General features: G+C 51.6%; 1 long non-coding RNA gene across 1 annotated transcript in view; it reads left to right on the forward strand.

The window, feature by feature from the left end:
* Positions 1-15,484, forward strand: part of LOC140395743 (uncharacterized) — a 49,408-nt gene extending 33,924 nt beyond the window's left edge. Inside the window, exon 3 of the long non-coding RNA XR_011936290.1 lies at positions 11,251-15,484. This is a non-coding gene — a long non-coding RNA (uncharacterized lncRNA). The remainder of the gene's footprint in view (positions 1-11,250) is intronic.
* Positions 15,485-16,571: the final 1,087 nt, after the last annotated feature.

Genomic DNA, 16,571 nt, shown 5'->3' on the forward strand with positions numbered 1-16,571 from the left:
GTGTGGGACTGTATCCCAGTGAGAGTCAGTGTGTGTGGAACTGTATCCCAGTGAGAGTCAGTGTGTGTGGAACTGTATCCCAGTGAGAGTCAGTGTGTGTGGGACTGTATCCCAGTGAGAGTCAGTGTGTGTGGAACTGTACCCCAGTGAGAGTTAGTGTGTGTGGAACCCGTACCCCAGTGAGAGTCTGTGCGTGGAACTGTATCCCTGTGAGATTCAGTGTATGTGGGACTGTATCCCAGTGAGAATCAGTATGTGTGGGACCCGTACCCCAGTGAGAGTCAGTGTGTGTGGAACCCGTACCCCTGTGAGTCAGTGTGTGTGGAACTGTATCCCAGTGAGAGTCAGTGTGTGTGGAACCCGTACCCCAGTGAGTCAGTGTGTGTGGAACCCGTACACCAGTGAGTCAGTGTGTGGGGAACTGTACCCCAGTGAGAGTCAGTGTGGTTGGGACTGTATCCCAGTCAGAGTCAGTGTGTGTGGAACCCGTACCCCAGTGAGAGTCAGTGTGTGTGGGACCCGTACCCCAGTGAGAGTCAGTGTGTGTGGAACCAGTACTCCAGTGAGAGTCAGTGTGTGTGGGACTCGTACCCCAGTGAGAGTCAGTGTGTGTGGAACTGTATCCCAGTGAGAGTCAGTGTGTGTGGAACTGTATCCCAGTGAGAGTCAGTGTGTGTGGAACTGTATCCCAGTGAGAGTCAGTGTGTGTGGAACCCGTACCCCAGTGAGAGTCAGTGTGTGTGGAACCCGTACCCCAGTGAGAGTCAGTGTGTGGGACCCGTACCCCAGTGAGAGTCAGTGTGTGTGGAACTGTATCCCAGTGAGAGTCAGTGTGTGTGGAACTGTACCCCAGTGAGAGTCAGTGTGTGTGGAACTGTCCCCCAGTGAGTCAGTGTGTGGGGAACTGTACCCCAGTGAGAGTCAGTGTGGTTGGGACTGTATCCCAGTCAGAGTCAGTGTGTTTGGAACCCGTACTCCAGTGAGAGTCAGTGTGTGTGGGACTCGTACCCCAGTGAGAGTCAGTGTGTGTGGAACCCGTACCCCAGTGAGAGTCAGTGTGTGTGGAACCCGTACCCCAGTGAGAGTCAGTGTGTGGGAACTGTACCCCAGTGAGAGCCAGTGTGTGTGGAACCCGTACCCCAGTGAGAGTCAGTGTGTGTGGAACCCGTACCCCAGTGAGAGTCAGTGTGTGGGACCCGTACTCCAGTGAGAGTCAGTGTGTGTGGAACTGTATTCCAGTCAGAGTCAGTGTGTGTGGAACTGTACCCCAGTGAGAGTCAGTGTGCGTGGAACTGTACCCCAGTGAGAGTTAGTGTGTGTGGAACTGTATCCCAGTGAGTCAGTGTGTGTGGGACCCGTACCCCAGTGAGAGTCAGTGTGTGTGGGACCCGTACCGCAGCAAGAGTCAGTGTGCGTGGAACTGTACCCCAGTGAGAGTCAGTGTGTGTGGAACTGTATCCCAGTGAGAGTCAGTGTGTGGAACTTTATCCCAGTGAGAGTCAGTGTGTGTGGAACCCGTACCCCAGTGAGAGTCAGTGTGTGTGGAACTGTACCCCAGTGACAGTCAGTGTGTGTGGAACCCGTACCCCAGTGAGAGTCAGTGTGTGTGGAACTGTACCCCAGTGAGAGTCAGTGTGTGTGGGACCCGTACCCCAGTGAGAGTCAGTGTGTGGGACCCGTACCCCAGTGAGAGTCAGTGTGTGTGGAACTGTACCCCAGTGAGAGTCAGTGTGTGTGGAACTGTATCCCAGTGAGAGTCAGTGTGTGGAACTGTATCCCAGTGCGAGTCAGTGTGTGTGGAACTGTATCCAAGTGAGAGTCAGTGTGTGTGGAACTGTACCCCAGTGACAGTCAGTGTGTGTGGAACTGTACCCCAGTGAGAGTCAGTGTGTGTGGGACCCGTACCCCAGTGAGAGTCAGTGTGTGGGACCCGTACCCCAGTGAGAGTCAGTGTGTGTGGGACCCGTACCCCAGTGAGAGTCAGTGTGTGTGGAACTGTACCCCAGTGAGAGTCAGTGTGTGTGGAACTGTACCCCAGTGAGAGTCAGTGTGTGTGGGACCCGTGCCCCAGTGAGAGTCAGTGTGTGTGGAACTGTACCCCAGTGACAGTCAGTGTGTGTGGAACTGTACCCCAGTGAGAGTCAGTGTGTGTGGAACTGTACCCCAGTGAGAGTCAGTGTGTGTGGGACTCGTACCCCAGTGAGAGTCAGTGTGTGTGGGACCCGTACCCCAGTGAGAGTCAATGTGTGTGGAACTGTACCCCAGTGAGAGTCAGTGTGTGTGGAACTGTACCCCAGTGAGAGTCAGTGTGTGTGGAACTGTATCCCAGTGAGAGTCAGTGTGTGTGGAACTGTATCCCAGTGAGAGTCAGTGTGTGTGGAACTGTATCCCAGTGAGAGTCAGTGTGTAGGGAACTGTACCCCAGTGAGAGTCAGTGTGTGTGGAACTGTACCCCAGTGAGTGTCAGTGTGTGTGGAACTGTATCCCAGTGAGAGTCAGTGTGTGTGGAACTGTATCCCAGTGAGAGTCAGTGTATGGGGAACTGTATCCCAGTGAGAGTCAGTGTGTGTGGAACTGTACCCCAGTGAGAGTCAGTGTGTGTGGAACTGTATCCCAGTGAGAGTCAGTGTGTGTGGAACTGTACCCCAGTGAGAGTCAGTGTGTGTGGAACCCGTACCCCAGTGAGTCAGTGTGTGTGGGACCCATAGCCCAGTGAGAGTCTGTGAGTGGGACCCGGAACCCAGTGAGATTCAGTGTTTATGGGACCTGTACCCCAGTGAGAGTCAGTGTGTATGGGACCCATACCCCAGTGAGAGTCAATGTGTGGGACCCGTACCCCAGTGAGAGTCAATGTGTGGGACCCGTACCCCAGTGAGAGTCAGTGTGTGTGGAACTGTATCCCAGAGAGAGTCAGTGTGTGCGGAACTGTACCCCAGTGAGAGTCAGTGTGTGTGGAACTGTATCCCAGTGAGAGTCAGTGTGTGTGGAACTGTATCCCAGTGAGAGTCAGTGTGTGTGGAACTGTTCCCCAGTGAGAGTCAGTGTGTGTGGAACTGTACCCCAGTGAGAGTCAGTGTGTGTGGAACCCGTACCCCAGTGAGAGTCAGTGTGTGTGGAACTGTACCCCAGTGAGAGTCAGTGTGTGTGGAACTGTATCCCAGTGAGAGTCAGTGTGTGTGGGACCCGTACCGCAGCAATGAGGCAGTGGGGAAGGGAACACTGACAAAGGAGAGTATTTGCAGGCACGGAGATGGGTTGAAGTGTGTATACTTCAACGCAAGAAGCATCAGGAATAAGGTGGGTGAACTTAAGGCATGGATCGGTACTTGGGACTACGATGTGGTGGCCATCACGGAAACTTGGATAGAAGAGGGGCAGAAATGGTTGTTGGAGGTCCCTGGTTATAGATGTTTCAATAAGATTAGGGAGGGTGGTAAAAGAGGTGGGGGGGTGGCATTATTAATTAGAGATAGTATAACAGCTGCAGAAAGGCAGTTCGAGGAGTATCACCCTATTGAGGTAGTATGGGTTGAAGTCAGAAATAGGAAAGGAGCAGTCACCTTGTTAGGAGTTTTCTATAGGCCCCCCAATAGTAGCAGAGTTGTGGAGGAACAGATTGGGAAACAGATTTTGGAAAGGTGCAGAAGTCATAGGGTAGTAGTCATGGGCGACTTTAACTTCCCAAATATTGAGTGGAAACTCTTTAGATCAAATAGTTTGGATGGGGTGGTGTTTGTGCAGTGTGTCCAGGAAGCTTTTCAAACACAGTATGTAGATTGTCCAACCAGAGGAGGGGCAATATTGGATTTAGTACTGGGTAATGAACCAGGGCAAGTAATAGATTTGTTAGTGGGGGAGCATTTTGGAGATAGTGACCACAATTCTGTGACTTTCACTTTAGCAATGGAGAGGGATAGGTACGTGCAACAGGGCAAGGTTTACAATTGGGGGAAGGGTAAATACGATGTTGTCAGACAAGAATTGAAGTGCATAAGTTGGGAACATAGGCTGGCAGGGAAGGACACAAGTGAAATGTGGAACTTGTTCAAGGAACAGGTGCTACGTGTCCTTGATATGTATGTCCCTGTCAGGCAGGGAAGAGATGGTCGAGTGAGGGAACCATGGTTGACAAGAGAGGTTGAATGTCTTGTTAAGAGGAAAAAGGTGACTTATGTAAGGCTGAGGAAACAAGGTTCAGACAGGGCATTGGAGGGATACAAGATAGCCAGGAGGGAACTGAAGAAAGGGATTAGGAGAGCTAAGAGAGGGCATGAACAATCTTTGGCGGGTAGGATCAAGGAAAACCCCAAGGCCTTTTACACATATGTGAGAAATATGAGAATGACTAGAGCGAGGGTAGGTCCGATCAAGGACAGTAGCGGGAGATTGTGTATTGAGTCTGAAGAGATAGGCGAGGTCTTGAATGAGTACTTTTCTTCTGTATTTACAAATGAGAGGGGCGATATTGTTGGAGAGGACAGTGTGAAACAGATTGGTAAGCTCGAGGAAATACTTGTTAGGAAGGAAGATGTGTTGGGCATTTTGAAAAACTTGAGGATAGACAAGTCCCCCGGGCCTGACGGGATATATCCAAGGATTCTATGGGAAGCAAGAGATGAAATTGCAGAGCCGTTGGCAATTATCTTTTCGTCCTCACTGTCAACAGGGGTGGTACCAGGGGATTGGAGAGTGGCGAATGTCGTGCCCCTGTTCAAAAAAGGAACTAGGGATAACCCTGGGAATTACAGGCCAGTTAGTCTTACTTCGGTGGTAGGCAAAGTAATGGAAAGGGTACTGAAGGATAGGATTTCTGAGCATCTGGAAAGACACTGCTTGATTAGGGATAGTCAGCACGGATTTGTGAGGGGTAGGTCTTGCCTTACAAATCTTATTGAATTCTTTGAGGAGGTGACCAAGCATGTGGATGAAGGTAAAGCAGTGGATGTAGTGTACATGGATTTTAGTAAGGCATTTGATAAAGTTCCCCATGGTAGGCTTCTGCACAAAGTAAGGAGGCATGGGATAGTGGGAAATTTGGCCAGTTGGATAACGAACTGGCTAACCGATAGAAGTCAGAGAGTGGTGGTGGATGGCAAATATTCAGCCTGGATCCCAGTTACCAGTGGTGTACCGCAGGGATCAGTTCTGGGTCCTCTGCTGTTTTTGATTTTCATTAATGACTTGGATGAGGGAGTTGAAGGGTGGGTCAGTAAATTTGCAGATGATACGAAGATTGGTGGAGTTGTGGATAGTAAGGAGGGCTGTTGTCGGCTGCAAAGAGACATAGATAGGATGCAGAGCTGGGCTGAGAAGTGGCAGATGGAGTTTAACCCTGAAAAGTGTGAGGTTGTCCATTTTGGAAGGACAAATATGAATGCGGAATATAGGGTTAACGGTAGAGTTCTTGGCAATGTGGAGGAGCAGAGAGATCTTGGGGTCTATGTTCATACATCTTTGAAAGTTGCCACTCAAGTGGATAGAGCTGTGAAGAAGGCCTATGGTGTGCTCGCGTTCATTAACAGAGGGATTGAATTTAAGAGCCGTGAGGTGATGATGCAGCTGTACAAAACTTTGGTAAGGCCACATTTGGAGTACTGTGTACAGTTCTGGTCGCCTCATTTTAGGAAGGATGTGGAAGCTCTGGAAAAGGTGCAAAGAAGATTTACCAGGATGTTGCCTGGAATGGAGAGTAGGTCTTACGAGGAAAGGTTGAGGGTGCTAGGCCTTTTCTCATTAGAGCGGAGAAGGATGAGGGGCGACTTGATAGAGGTTTATAAGATGATCAGGGGAATAGATAGAGTAGACAGTCAGAGACTTTTTCCCCAGGTGGAACACACCATTACAAGGGGACATAAATTTAAGGTGAAAGGTGGAAGATATAGGAGGGATATCAGAGGTAGGTTCTTTACCCAGAGAGTAGTGGGGGCATGGAATGCACTGCCTGTGGAAGTAGTTGAATCGGAAACATTAGTGACCTTCAAGCAGCTGTTGGATAGGTACATGGATTACGGTAAAATGATATAGTGTAGATTTATTTGTTCTTAAGGGCAGCACGGTAGCATTGTGGATAGCACAATTGCTTCACAGATCCATGGTCCCAGGTTCGATTCCGGCTTGGGTCATTGTCTGTGCGGAGTCTGCACGTCCTCCCCGTGTCTGCGTGGGTTTCCTCCGGGTGCTCCGGTTTCCTCCCACAGTCCAAAGATGTGCGGGTTAGGTGAATTGGCCAATGATAAATTGCCCTTGATGTCCAAATTGCCCTTGGTGTTGGGTGGAGGTGTTGAGTTTGGGTAGGGTGCTCTTTCCAAGAGCTGGTGCAGACTCAGGGGGCCGAATGGCCTCCTTCTGCACTGTAGATTCAATGATAATCTATGATTAATCTAGGACAAAGGTTCGGCACAACATCGTGGGCCGAAGGGCCTGTTCTGTGCTGTATTTTCTATGTTCTATGTTCTATGTGTGTGGCACTGTATCCCAGTGAGAGTCAGTGTGTGTGGAACTGTATCCCAGTGAGAGTCAGTGTGTGTGGAACTGTACCCCAGTGAGAGCCAGTGTGTGTGGAACTGTATCCCAGTGAGAGTCAGTGTGTGTGGAACTGTAACCCAGTGAGAGTCAGTGTGGGTGGAACCCGTACCCCAGTGAGTCAGTGTGTGTGGGACCCGTAGCCCAGTGAGAGTCAGTGCATGTGGAACTGTACCCCAGTGAGAGTCAGTGCGTGTGGAACTGTACCCCAGTGAGAGTCAGTGTGTGTGGAACCCATACCCCAGTGAGAGTCAGTGTGTGTGGAACCCGTACCCCAGTGAGAGTCAGTGTGTGTGGGACCCGTACCCCAGTGAGAGTCAGTGCATGTGGAACTGTACCCCAGTGAGAGTCAGTGCGTGTGGAACTGTACCCCAGTGAGAGTCAGTGCGTGTGGAACTGTACCCCAGTGAGAGTCAGTGTGTGTGGAACCCATACCCCAGTGAGAGTCAGTGTGTGTGGAACCCGTACCCCAGTGAGAGTCAGTGTGTGTGGGACCCGTACCCCAGTGAGAGTCAGTGCATGTGGAACTGTACCCCAGTGAGAGTCAGTGTGTGTGGGACCCGAACCCCAGTGAGAGTCAGTGTGTGTGGGACCTGTACCCCAGTGAGAGTCAGTGTGTGTGGGACCCGAACCCCAGTGAGAGTCAGTGTGTGTGGGAGCCATACCCCAGTGAGAGTCAGTGTGTGTGGAACCCGTACCCCAGTGAGAGTCAGTGTGTGTGGGATCCGTACCCCAGTGAGAGTCAGTGTGTGTGGAACTGTATCCCAGTGAGAGTCAGTGTGTGTGGGACCCGTACCCCAGTGAGAGTCAGTGTGTGTGGAGCTGTATCCCAGTGAGAGTCAGTGTGTGTGGAACCCGTACCCCAGTGAGAGTCAGTGTGTGTGGAACCCGTACCCCAGTGAGAGTCAGTGTGTGTGGGACCCTTACCCCAGTGAGAGTCAGTGTGTGTGGGACCCGTACCCCAGTCAGAGTCAGTGTGTGTGGGACCCGTACCCCAGAGAGAGTCAGTGCATGTGGAACTGTACCCCAGTGAGAGTCAGTGCGTGTGGAACTGTACCCCAGTGAGAGTCAGTGTGTGTGGAACCCATACCCCAGTGAGAGTCAGTGTGTGTGGAACCCGTACCCCAGTGAGAGTCAGTGTGTGTGGGACCCGTACCCCAGTGAGAGTCAGTGTCTGGGACTGCTTCCCAGTGAGAGTCAGTGTCTGGGACTGTTTCCCAGTGAGAGTCAGTGTGTGGGACTGTTTCCCAGTGAGAGTCAGTGTGTGGGACTGTTTCCCAGTGAGTGACGAAAGGAACTGTAAAAATGGAAGTCTTTTCAATGCACTAGATGTTTGTTTGAATCCCAGGCAGTGGTTGGCAGCGCAGTCCTTGCCCCTGGCAAATGCCGGTGAAAGACCGGGTAAACCTGGGCTTCATGGACTGGTTCCTCAGTAAAGCATCAGATTCAATTTTATGTTTCAAAATTATCAGCAGTTTGCTGGTAATAGCACCCACCGAACCATTAAATATAGGAGCAGCAGTAGGCCATTCGGCCCGTCAGGTCTGCTCCACCATTCGATCGTGACTGATACGTTTCTCATCCCCATTCTCCTGCCTTCTCTCCGTAACCCCTGGTCTCCATGTGAATCAAAGCCAGATTTGTGCTTGAGGTGCTGGCTCCTACTGAACTACAGACCTGGGGCATGGAATTAGACGGAATAGTTCTTTCTTAGAACAAAAAACAAGGAGCAGGTGTGGACAATTTTGCCCCTCGAACCTGCTCGACGACCCCAAGTTCAGTAACATAAAGGAATAAACAATGTCAGCAGCTCGATCTCCCAGTGGCGTTGAAACTTAATTCCTGTGGCCAAGTTAAAAGCTATTGTGGAAGTTGCTTTAATTCGTGAGAAACAAGTGAAAGGCAACTTACTGAGCAACTTACCGTTAGTAATAAACGTCCCGTAATATAATCTCCCCAAAACTGGATCTGATCAGATAACGAACTGGTTCTGTCTAAGCTTCAGGTCACCCGAAACTCAACAGCCAGAGTCCGAACTCACAGCAGATCCCCTCACTGACTGGAGTCCTGCTGTGCTCGATGACTCTGTGGTGGGTCAGGAAAGCAATGTGGAAGCTTGGGGAAGCAATGTGAGTGTCGGAGTGAGGGGGATGAGAGTCGGAGTGAGGGTGATGAGTGTTGGAGTGAGGGTGATGAGTGTTGGAGTGAAGGAGATGAGTGTCGGAGTGCGGGTGAGTGTTGGAGTGAGGGTGATGAGTGTTGGAGTGAGGGTGATGAGAGTGTTGGAGTGAAGGAGATGAGTGTCGGAGTGCGGGTGAGTGTTGGAGTGAGGGTGATGAGTGTTGGAGTGAGGGTGATGAGTGTCGGAGTGCGGGTGAGTGTTGGAGGGTGATGAGTGTTGGAGTGAGGGTGATGAGTGTTGGAGTGAGGGTGATGAGTGTCGGAGTGAGGGTGATGAGTGTCGGAGTGTGGGTGAGTGTTGGAGGGTGATGAGTGTTGGAGTGAAGAAGATGAGTGTTGGAGTGAGGGTGATGAGTGTCGGAGTGAGGGTGATGAGTGTTGGAGTGAGGGTGATGAGTGTCGGAGTGAGGGTGATGAGTGTTGGAGTGAGGGTGATGAGTGTTGGAGTGAGGGTGATGAGTGTTGGAGTGAGGGTGATGAGTGTTGGAGTGAGGGTGATGAGTGTTGGAGTGAGGGTGATGAGTGTTGGAGTGAGGGTGATGAGTGTTGGAGTGAGGGTGATGAGTGTCGGAGTGCGGGTGAGTGTTGGAGGGTGATGAGTGTTGGAGTGAAGGAGATGAGTGTTGGAGTGAGGGTGATGAGTGTCGGAGTGAGGGTGATGAGTGTCGGAGTGAGGGTGATGAGTGTTGGAGTGAGGGTGATGAGTGTTGGAGTGAGGGTGATGAGTGTCGGAGTGAGGGTGATGAGTGTTGGAGTGAGGGTGATGAGTGTTGGAGTGAGGGAAATGAGTGTTGGAGGGTGATGAGTGTTGGAGTGAGGGTGATGAGTGTTGGAGGGTGATGAGTGTCGGAGTGAGGGTGATGAGTGTCGGAGAGAGGAAGATGAGTGTTGGAGTGAGGGTGGTGAGTGTGGAGTGAGGGTGATGAGTGTTGGAGTGAGGGTGATGAGTGTCGGAGTGAGGGTGATGAGTGTCGGAGTGAGGGTGATGAGTGTCGGAGTGAGGGTGATGAGTGTTGGAGTGAGGGAGGTGAGTGTTGGAGGGTGATGAGTGTTGGAGTGAGGGTGATGAGAGTTGGAGTGAGGATGATGGGTGTTGGAGGGAGATGAGTGTTGGAGTGAGGGTGAGTGTTGGAGGGTGATGAGTGTTGGAGTGAGGGAAATGAGTGTTGGAGGGTGATGAGTGTTGGAGTGAGGGTGATGAGTGTTGGAGTGAGGGTGATGAGTGTTGGAGTGAGGGTGATGAGAGTTGGAGTGAGGGAGATGAGTGTTGGAGGGTGATGAGTGTCGGAGTGAGGGTGATGAGTGTCGGAGTGAGGGTGATGAGTGTTGGAGTGAGGGTGATGAGTGTCGGAGTGAGGGTGATGAGTGTCGGAGTGAGGGTGATGAGTGTCGGAGTGAGGGTGATGAGTGTTGGAGTGAGGGAGGTGAGTGTTGGAGGGTGATGAGTGTTGGAGTGAGGGTGATGAGTGTCGGAGTGAGGGTGATGAGTGTTGGAGTGAGGGTGATGAGTGTTGGAGGGTGATGAGTGTCGGAGTGAGGGTGATGAGAGTTGGAGTGAGGATGATGGGTGTTGGAGGGAGATGAGTGTTGGAGTGAGGGTGAGTGTTGGAGGGTGATGAGTGTTGGAGTGAAGAAGATGAGTGTTGGAGTGAGGGTGATGAGTGTCGGAGTGAGGGTGATGAGTGTTGGAGTGAGGGTGATGAGTGTCGGAGTGAGGGTGATGAGTGTTGGAGTGAGGGTGATGAGTGTTGGAGTGAGGGTGATGAGTGTTGGAGTGAGGGTGATGAGTGTTGGAGTGAGGGTGATGAGTGTTGGAGTGAGGGTGATGAGTGTTGGAGTGAGGGTGATGAGTGTTGGAGTGAGGGTGATGAGTGTTGGAGTGAGGGTGATGAGTGTCGGAGTGCGGGTGAGTGTTGGAGGGTGATGAGTGTTGGAGTGAAGGAGATGAGTGTTGGAGTGAGGGTGATGAGTGTCGGAGTGAGGGTGATGAGTGTCGGAGTGAGGGTGATGAGTGTTGGAGTGAGGGTGATGAGTGTTGGAGTGAGGGTGATGAGTGTCGGAGTGAGGGTGATGAGTGTTGGAGTGAGGGTGATGAGTGTTGGAGTGAGGGAAATGAGTGTTGGAGGGTGATGAGTGTTGGAGTGAGGGTGATGAGTGTTGGAGGGTGATGAGTGTTGGAGTGAGGGTGATGAGAGTTGGAGTGAGGATGATGAGTGTCGGAGTGAGGATGATGAGTGTCAGAGTGAGGATGATGAGTGTTGGAGGGTGATGAGTGTGGGAGTGAGGGTGATGAGTGTCGGAGTGAGGATGATGAGTGTCGGAGTGAGGGTGATGAGTGTCGGAGTGAGGGAGATGAGTGTCGGAGGGAGGGAGATGAGTGTTGGAGGGTGATGAGTGTCGGAGTGAGGGAGATGAGTGTCGGAGGGAGGGAGATGAGTGTCGGAGGGAGGGAGATGAGTGTCGGAGGGTGGATTCTGGCTGGAGGAGTGTCTGTGTTGATAAGTCACAATTCTGTTGCCAACACCAACAAGATGCTTCTGATCGCAGGTGGAGCATTGAGACGGGCAGGATGGGCATGTTTGAAAAAGCGTGGGAGCGTTTTCAATCTCTCTTTCGTGATGACACCAACAATCAACTCTCTTGGTTCAACTATCAAAGAAACGTTGTTCACCTCTCTCAAAAACTAGAAGCAGAAATGCTTTACAGATGGGTGCTGACAGGTGTCTTCACGCTCGTAATGGCTGCGCTGATCGGGATTGTAAGCTACACACTGAAACTTCATCGAAGGATCCAGCGATTGACAGAAAACCATTCAAGAAGTGAAATTAATCAACTCCAACAAGAGAGAGCAGATCTCCAACAAGAGAGAGCAGATCTCCAACAAGAGAGAGCAGAACTCCAACAAGAGAAAACACGTTTGCTGATCAGGAATTCACAGCTACAAAGGGAAATAGCACAGCTCCAGTCTTTAAAACAAGAGAATGAAGAGCTTGAAGGGAAACTAAGATTTCAACAAAAACGAAATGAAGTGCTTGAAGAGGTGATTATAGATCTCAGGCACAACCCCATCATGTCTGGTCAAACTGGGGGAGTCGACCCATCTATTCAAATATTCAGTCGACCTAGACTCGGGCAAAGATCAGGAAGAAACAGAAACAGATCTGAAAACGGTTCTCGATAAACCAACAACCCTATGACCTTAAACATTCACCCACAAGTCAACAATCTCTAAAAAAAAAGCCTCTTCTCCACCAAGTCATCAAGAGCAAAATTCAGGCTCCAGAATAAAGCTGAGAATACACAATAACAATCAGGTTCATGTTTAAAACTGACCCAACTAACTTTTGTATAACATTCTCCTTTCAGTTACACCACTGCACAATAAATCTGAAGGACACATCTTTCAATATGCACCTTGACATCGATCATTATCAAGTGCTTTGACGGGTAGCACGGGCGCAGTGGTTAGCACTGCTGCCTCACTGCGCTGTGGTCCCAGGTTTGAGCCCAGCTCTGGGTCACTACCTGTGTGGAGTTTGCACATTCTCTCAATGTTTGCCTGGTTTCGCCCCCACAACCCAAAGATGTGCAGGGTAGGTGAATTGACCACGCTAAGTTGCCCCTTAATTGGAAAAATTGAATTGGGTTCTCTAAATTTATAAAAAGAAAAAAAATGAAGAGCTTCGAGAGGTTGGTCATGAGACCACATCAACTCCATTCTCCCAGAACGCCTCGATCCACTGCAATTCGCATACCGCCACAACCAGTCCACATCAGACACCATTTCCCTGGCCCTACACTCATCCCTAGAGCATCTCGACAACAAGGACGCCTACATCAGACTCCTATTTATTGACTACAGCTCCGCCTTCAACACCATAATCCCAGCCAAGCTCATATCAAAGCTCCAAAACCTAGGACTTGGCTCCCCACTCTGCAACTGGATCCTCGATTTTCTGACCAACCGACCACAATCAGTAAGAATGAACAACAACACCTCCTCCACAATAGTCCTCAACACCGGCGCCCCGCAAGGCTGCGTACTTAGCCCCCTACTATACTCCCTGTACACACACAACTGGGTGGCAAAACTTGGTTCCAACTCCATCTACACGTTTGCTGCCGACACGACCATCGTGGGCCGGATCTCAAATAACGATGAGTCAGAGATAGAGAACCTAGTGGAGTGGTGTAGCATCAACAATCTCTCCCTCAATGTCAGCAAAACCAAAGAGCTGGTCATTGACTTCAGGAAGCAAAGTACTGTACACACCCCTGTCAGCATCAACGGGGCCGAGGTGGAGATGGTTGACAGCTTCAAATTCACCAACCATCTGTCCTGGTCCACCCACGTCGACGCTACCACCAAGAAAGCACAACAGCGCCTATACTTCCTCAGGAATCTAAGGAAATTCAGCATGACCACATTAACAAACTTTTACAGATGCACCATAGAAAGCATCCTATCGGGCTGCATCACAGCCTGGTATGGCAACTGCTCGGCCCAGGACCGCAAGAAACTTCAGAGAGTCGTGAACACCGCCCAGTCCATCACACGAACCTGCCTCCCATCCATTGACTCCATCTACACCTCCCGCTGCCTGGGGAAAGCGGGCAGCATAATCAAAGATCCCTCCCACCTGGGTTATTCTCTCTTCCAACCTTTTTCATCAGGCAGAAAATAAAATAATCTGAGAACACGCAGTAACAGATTCAAAAACAGCTTCTTCCCCGCTGTTACCAGACTCCTAAACCACCCTCTTATGGGCTGAACTGATCTCTTTACACATCTTCGCTACTGAGTAGTGCTACACTCCGTATGCCTCACCCGATGCCGGTGTCTATGGATTTACATTGGGTGTGATTCTCCAGCCTGGTTACTCTCTCGCTCGAGCGAAACGAGGCCCGTGAATAACGGGAGAGGCCAAAAACGAGAACCGGGCCAGGCGCCAAACAGTTTGCGATGTAGCCGACCCGCTACCATAGGCGAAGTTGGGATCCCGTTGTAGCGAGGCGAGAAACCAATTATCACCACTTAGACCATTTCCTCACAATTAACGGGAGCCACCCCATATCCAGCGGCCTCCCGTCATTCAGCCTCCTCCTCAGCGAGTGGTCACGCTGGCCCCGATTAGTGCTGCTTTTGAAAAACATGAACTTGGCAGAAGGGCTTCTGTGGGGAGCCGAGGAGGCGAGTCGACATCTTTGCCCACAGACACTGGGATTGCCACCCTATCGTCTCCATCAGCTCCGGGTAACCTTGTTCCAGAAGCTCAACGTCAGGCTGGATCCCAGCTGGGTCCTGGGATCCAGCAGACCTCTGACTGCTGTCTGGCCTGGGGGTACCTGCCTCCACCCGAGGTACATCAGCAGCAGCGTGGAGCTCACCAGACTGTGCCCCAGAAACTTGACCACTAACATGTCCCACCGAGGTGTGTGTACCTGTGCTGGAGGAGGGTGGGGATGACAGCTGTGCTGTGACTATAACAGTAGCATCCTCGGAGCTCCCCTCCGAGGTCCTTTCCTGGAAGGCTGGACAGGGTGCCATCCTGCTGAAGGATCGGCTGGAAGAATAGATATGTGGTCAGTGGGACGGATGGGTCAGTCAGTAAGGCAATAACAACTCAGGTTTGACAGGTCCTCCGGGTGGAGCCTGGTGGTTCCTCACCTCTGCAGTGTCCGCCAGCCTCTGTGTTGGTGGCTGCTCTGTCCTCGGCCACTTCAGTCACCACCAGGGCCCGTTCATAAGACATAGGAGCAGAATTAGGCCACTCGGCCCATCGAGTCTGCTCCGCCATTCAATCATGGCTGATATTTTCTCATCCCCATTCTCCTGCCTTATCCCCATAACCCCCGATCCCCTTATTAATCAAGAACCTATCTATCTCTGTCTTAAAGACACTCAGTAATTTGGCCTCCACAGCCTTCTGCGGCAAAGAGTTCCACAGATTCACCACCCTCTGGCTGAAGAAATTCCTCCCCATCTCTGTTTTAAAGGATCGTCCCTTCAGTCTGAGATGGTGTCCTCTAGTTCTAGTTATTCCTACAAGTGGAAACATCTCCACGTCCACTCTATCCAGGCCTCGCAGTATCCTGTAAGTTTCAATAAGATCCCCCCTCATCCTTCTAAACTCCAACGAGTACAGACCCAGAGTCCACACCCGGTCCTCATACAACAAGCTCTTCATTCCAGGGATCATTCTTGTGAACCTCCCCTGGACCCTTTCCAAGGCCAGCACATCCTTCCTTAGATACAGGGCCCAAAACTGCTCACAATACTCCAAATGGGGTCTGACCAGAGCCTTATACAGTCTCAGAAGTAAATCCCATGTCTAGCCCTCTCGACATGAATGCTAACATTGCATTTGCCTTCATAACTGCCGACTGAACCTGCACATTAACCTTAAGAGAATCGTGAACAAGGACTCCCAAGCCCCTTTGTGCTTCTGATTTCTTAAATACTTCCCCATTTAGAAAATAGTCTATGCCTAAATTCCTCCTTCCAAAGTGCATAACCTCACTGTGGTAGTCTGTGTAGAGGTATTACGGTACCTGGTCATGCTGGAACACCATTGGTAGATATTGTATGTTTCCCATTGGTCAAGCTGTATGGTAGGTCCGCCCTGCAAGGTGGGGTATAAGAGCCCGTGCCGCCCCAGCAGCCTTCATTCTGTACCTGAGCTGCTGGGGGAAACATCTAGCTTATTAAAGCCTTCAGTTGGACTACAACCTCGCTTTAGTGGTCATTGATCGTGCATCAATTTAATAAGCTAGATTTAAAAGGACGGAGCTCCGAATCAAGCCGGAGTGTCTGCAACTCAGCCCCCACGGGGCGAACTCAGCGGCAACCTTCAAGCACTGGCTGGCGTGTTTTAAAGGGTATCTCGGAACGGCCGAAAACACACCCACGGGAGAGCAGAAAATGCATGTCCTGCACTCGAGGGTGAGCCCGGAAATTTACACCCTCATCGAGGACGCGGACAACGTCGATGCAGCAATGGAGCTGCTAAAAGGAATTATATTCGCCCGGTAAACCAGGTCTACGCCCGACATCTGTTAGCAACGAGGCGACAAACCCCTGGGGAATCGCTGGAAGAATTCTACCGTGCGCTCCTGGTGTTGGGGAGAAACTGCAGCTGCCCGCAAGTTTCGGCGAGCGACCACACTGAACTCTTGATCCGGGACGCTTTCGTGGCAGGTATGCTGTCCTCCCAAATCCGCCAGCGATTGCTGGAAAAAGACACCCTAGGCCTCGAGGAGGCACGGGCCCTTGCAGGCTCCCTGGATGTGGCCTCCAGAAACACCCACGCTTACGTTCTCGACCGCGCGGCAGCCCCCTGGGAGCGTGGAACCCCTCCGCAGCCGACCCCGAGACAAGCTTGTGCTGCAAGGCAGCCTGGCAACCCCGGGGGGCCCCAGCTGCTACTTTTGTGGGCAGGCCAAGCACCCCCGGCAGCGCTGCCCGGCCCGCGCATCCACCTGCAAGGGATGCGGTAAAAAGGGCCACTTCGTGGTGATATGACAGGTCCGTGCGGTTGCCGCGGTCTCCGGCGGCGAATGCGGACCATCACCACAAACCTCTCCACTGTCCCCGTGCGGCCAGCGGTCGCCGCCATCTTCCTCCTCCAGGGCCACGTGTGGCCTCCGGGCGCCGCCATCTTGTCCTGCGGACGCCACGTTCGATGGATGGGCGCCGCCATTTTGTGCACCCCCAGCCATGTGTGACCAATGGGAGCCGCCATCTTGGATGGACCCCCAGGACCCCAGCTCGGCTGACCACACACTGCCCGAACAGAACTCTCAACTGCTGCGATTCGCCTCGGTGACCCTGGATCAGTCCCGGCCTCGAACACTCTCAACTGCTACAA

Source organism: Scyliorhinus torazame, chromosome 18 (genome assembly GCF_047496885.1).
Source record: "Scyliorhinus torazame isolate Kashiwa2021f chromosome 18, sScyTor2.1, whole genome shotgun sequence".
NCBI lineage: Eukaryota > Metazoa > Chordata > Chondrichthyes > Carcharhiniformes > Scyliorhinidae > Scyliorhinus > Scyliorhinus torazame.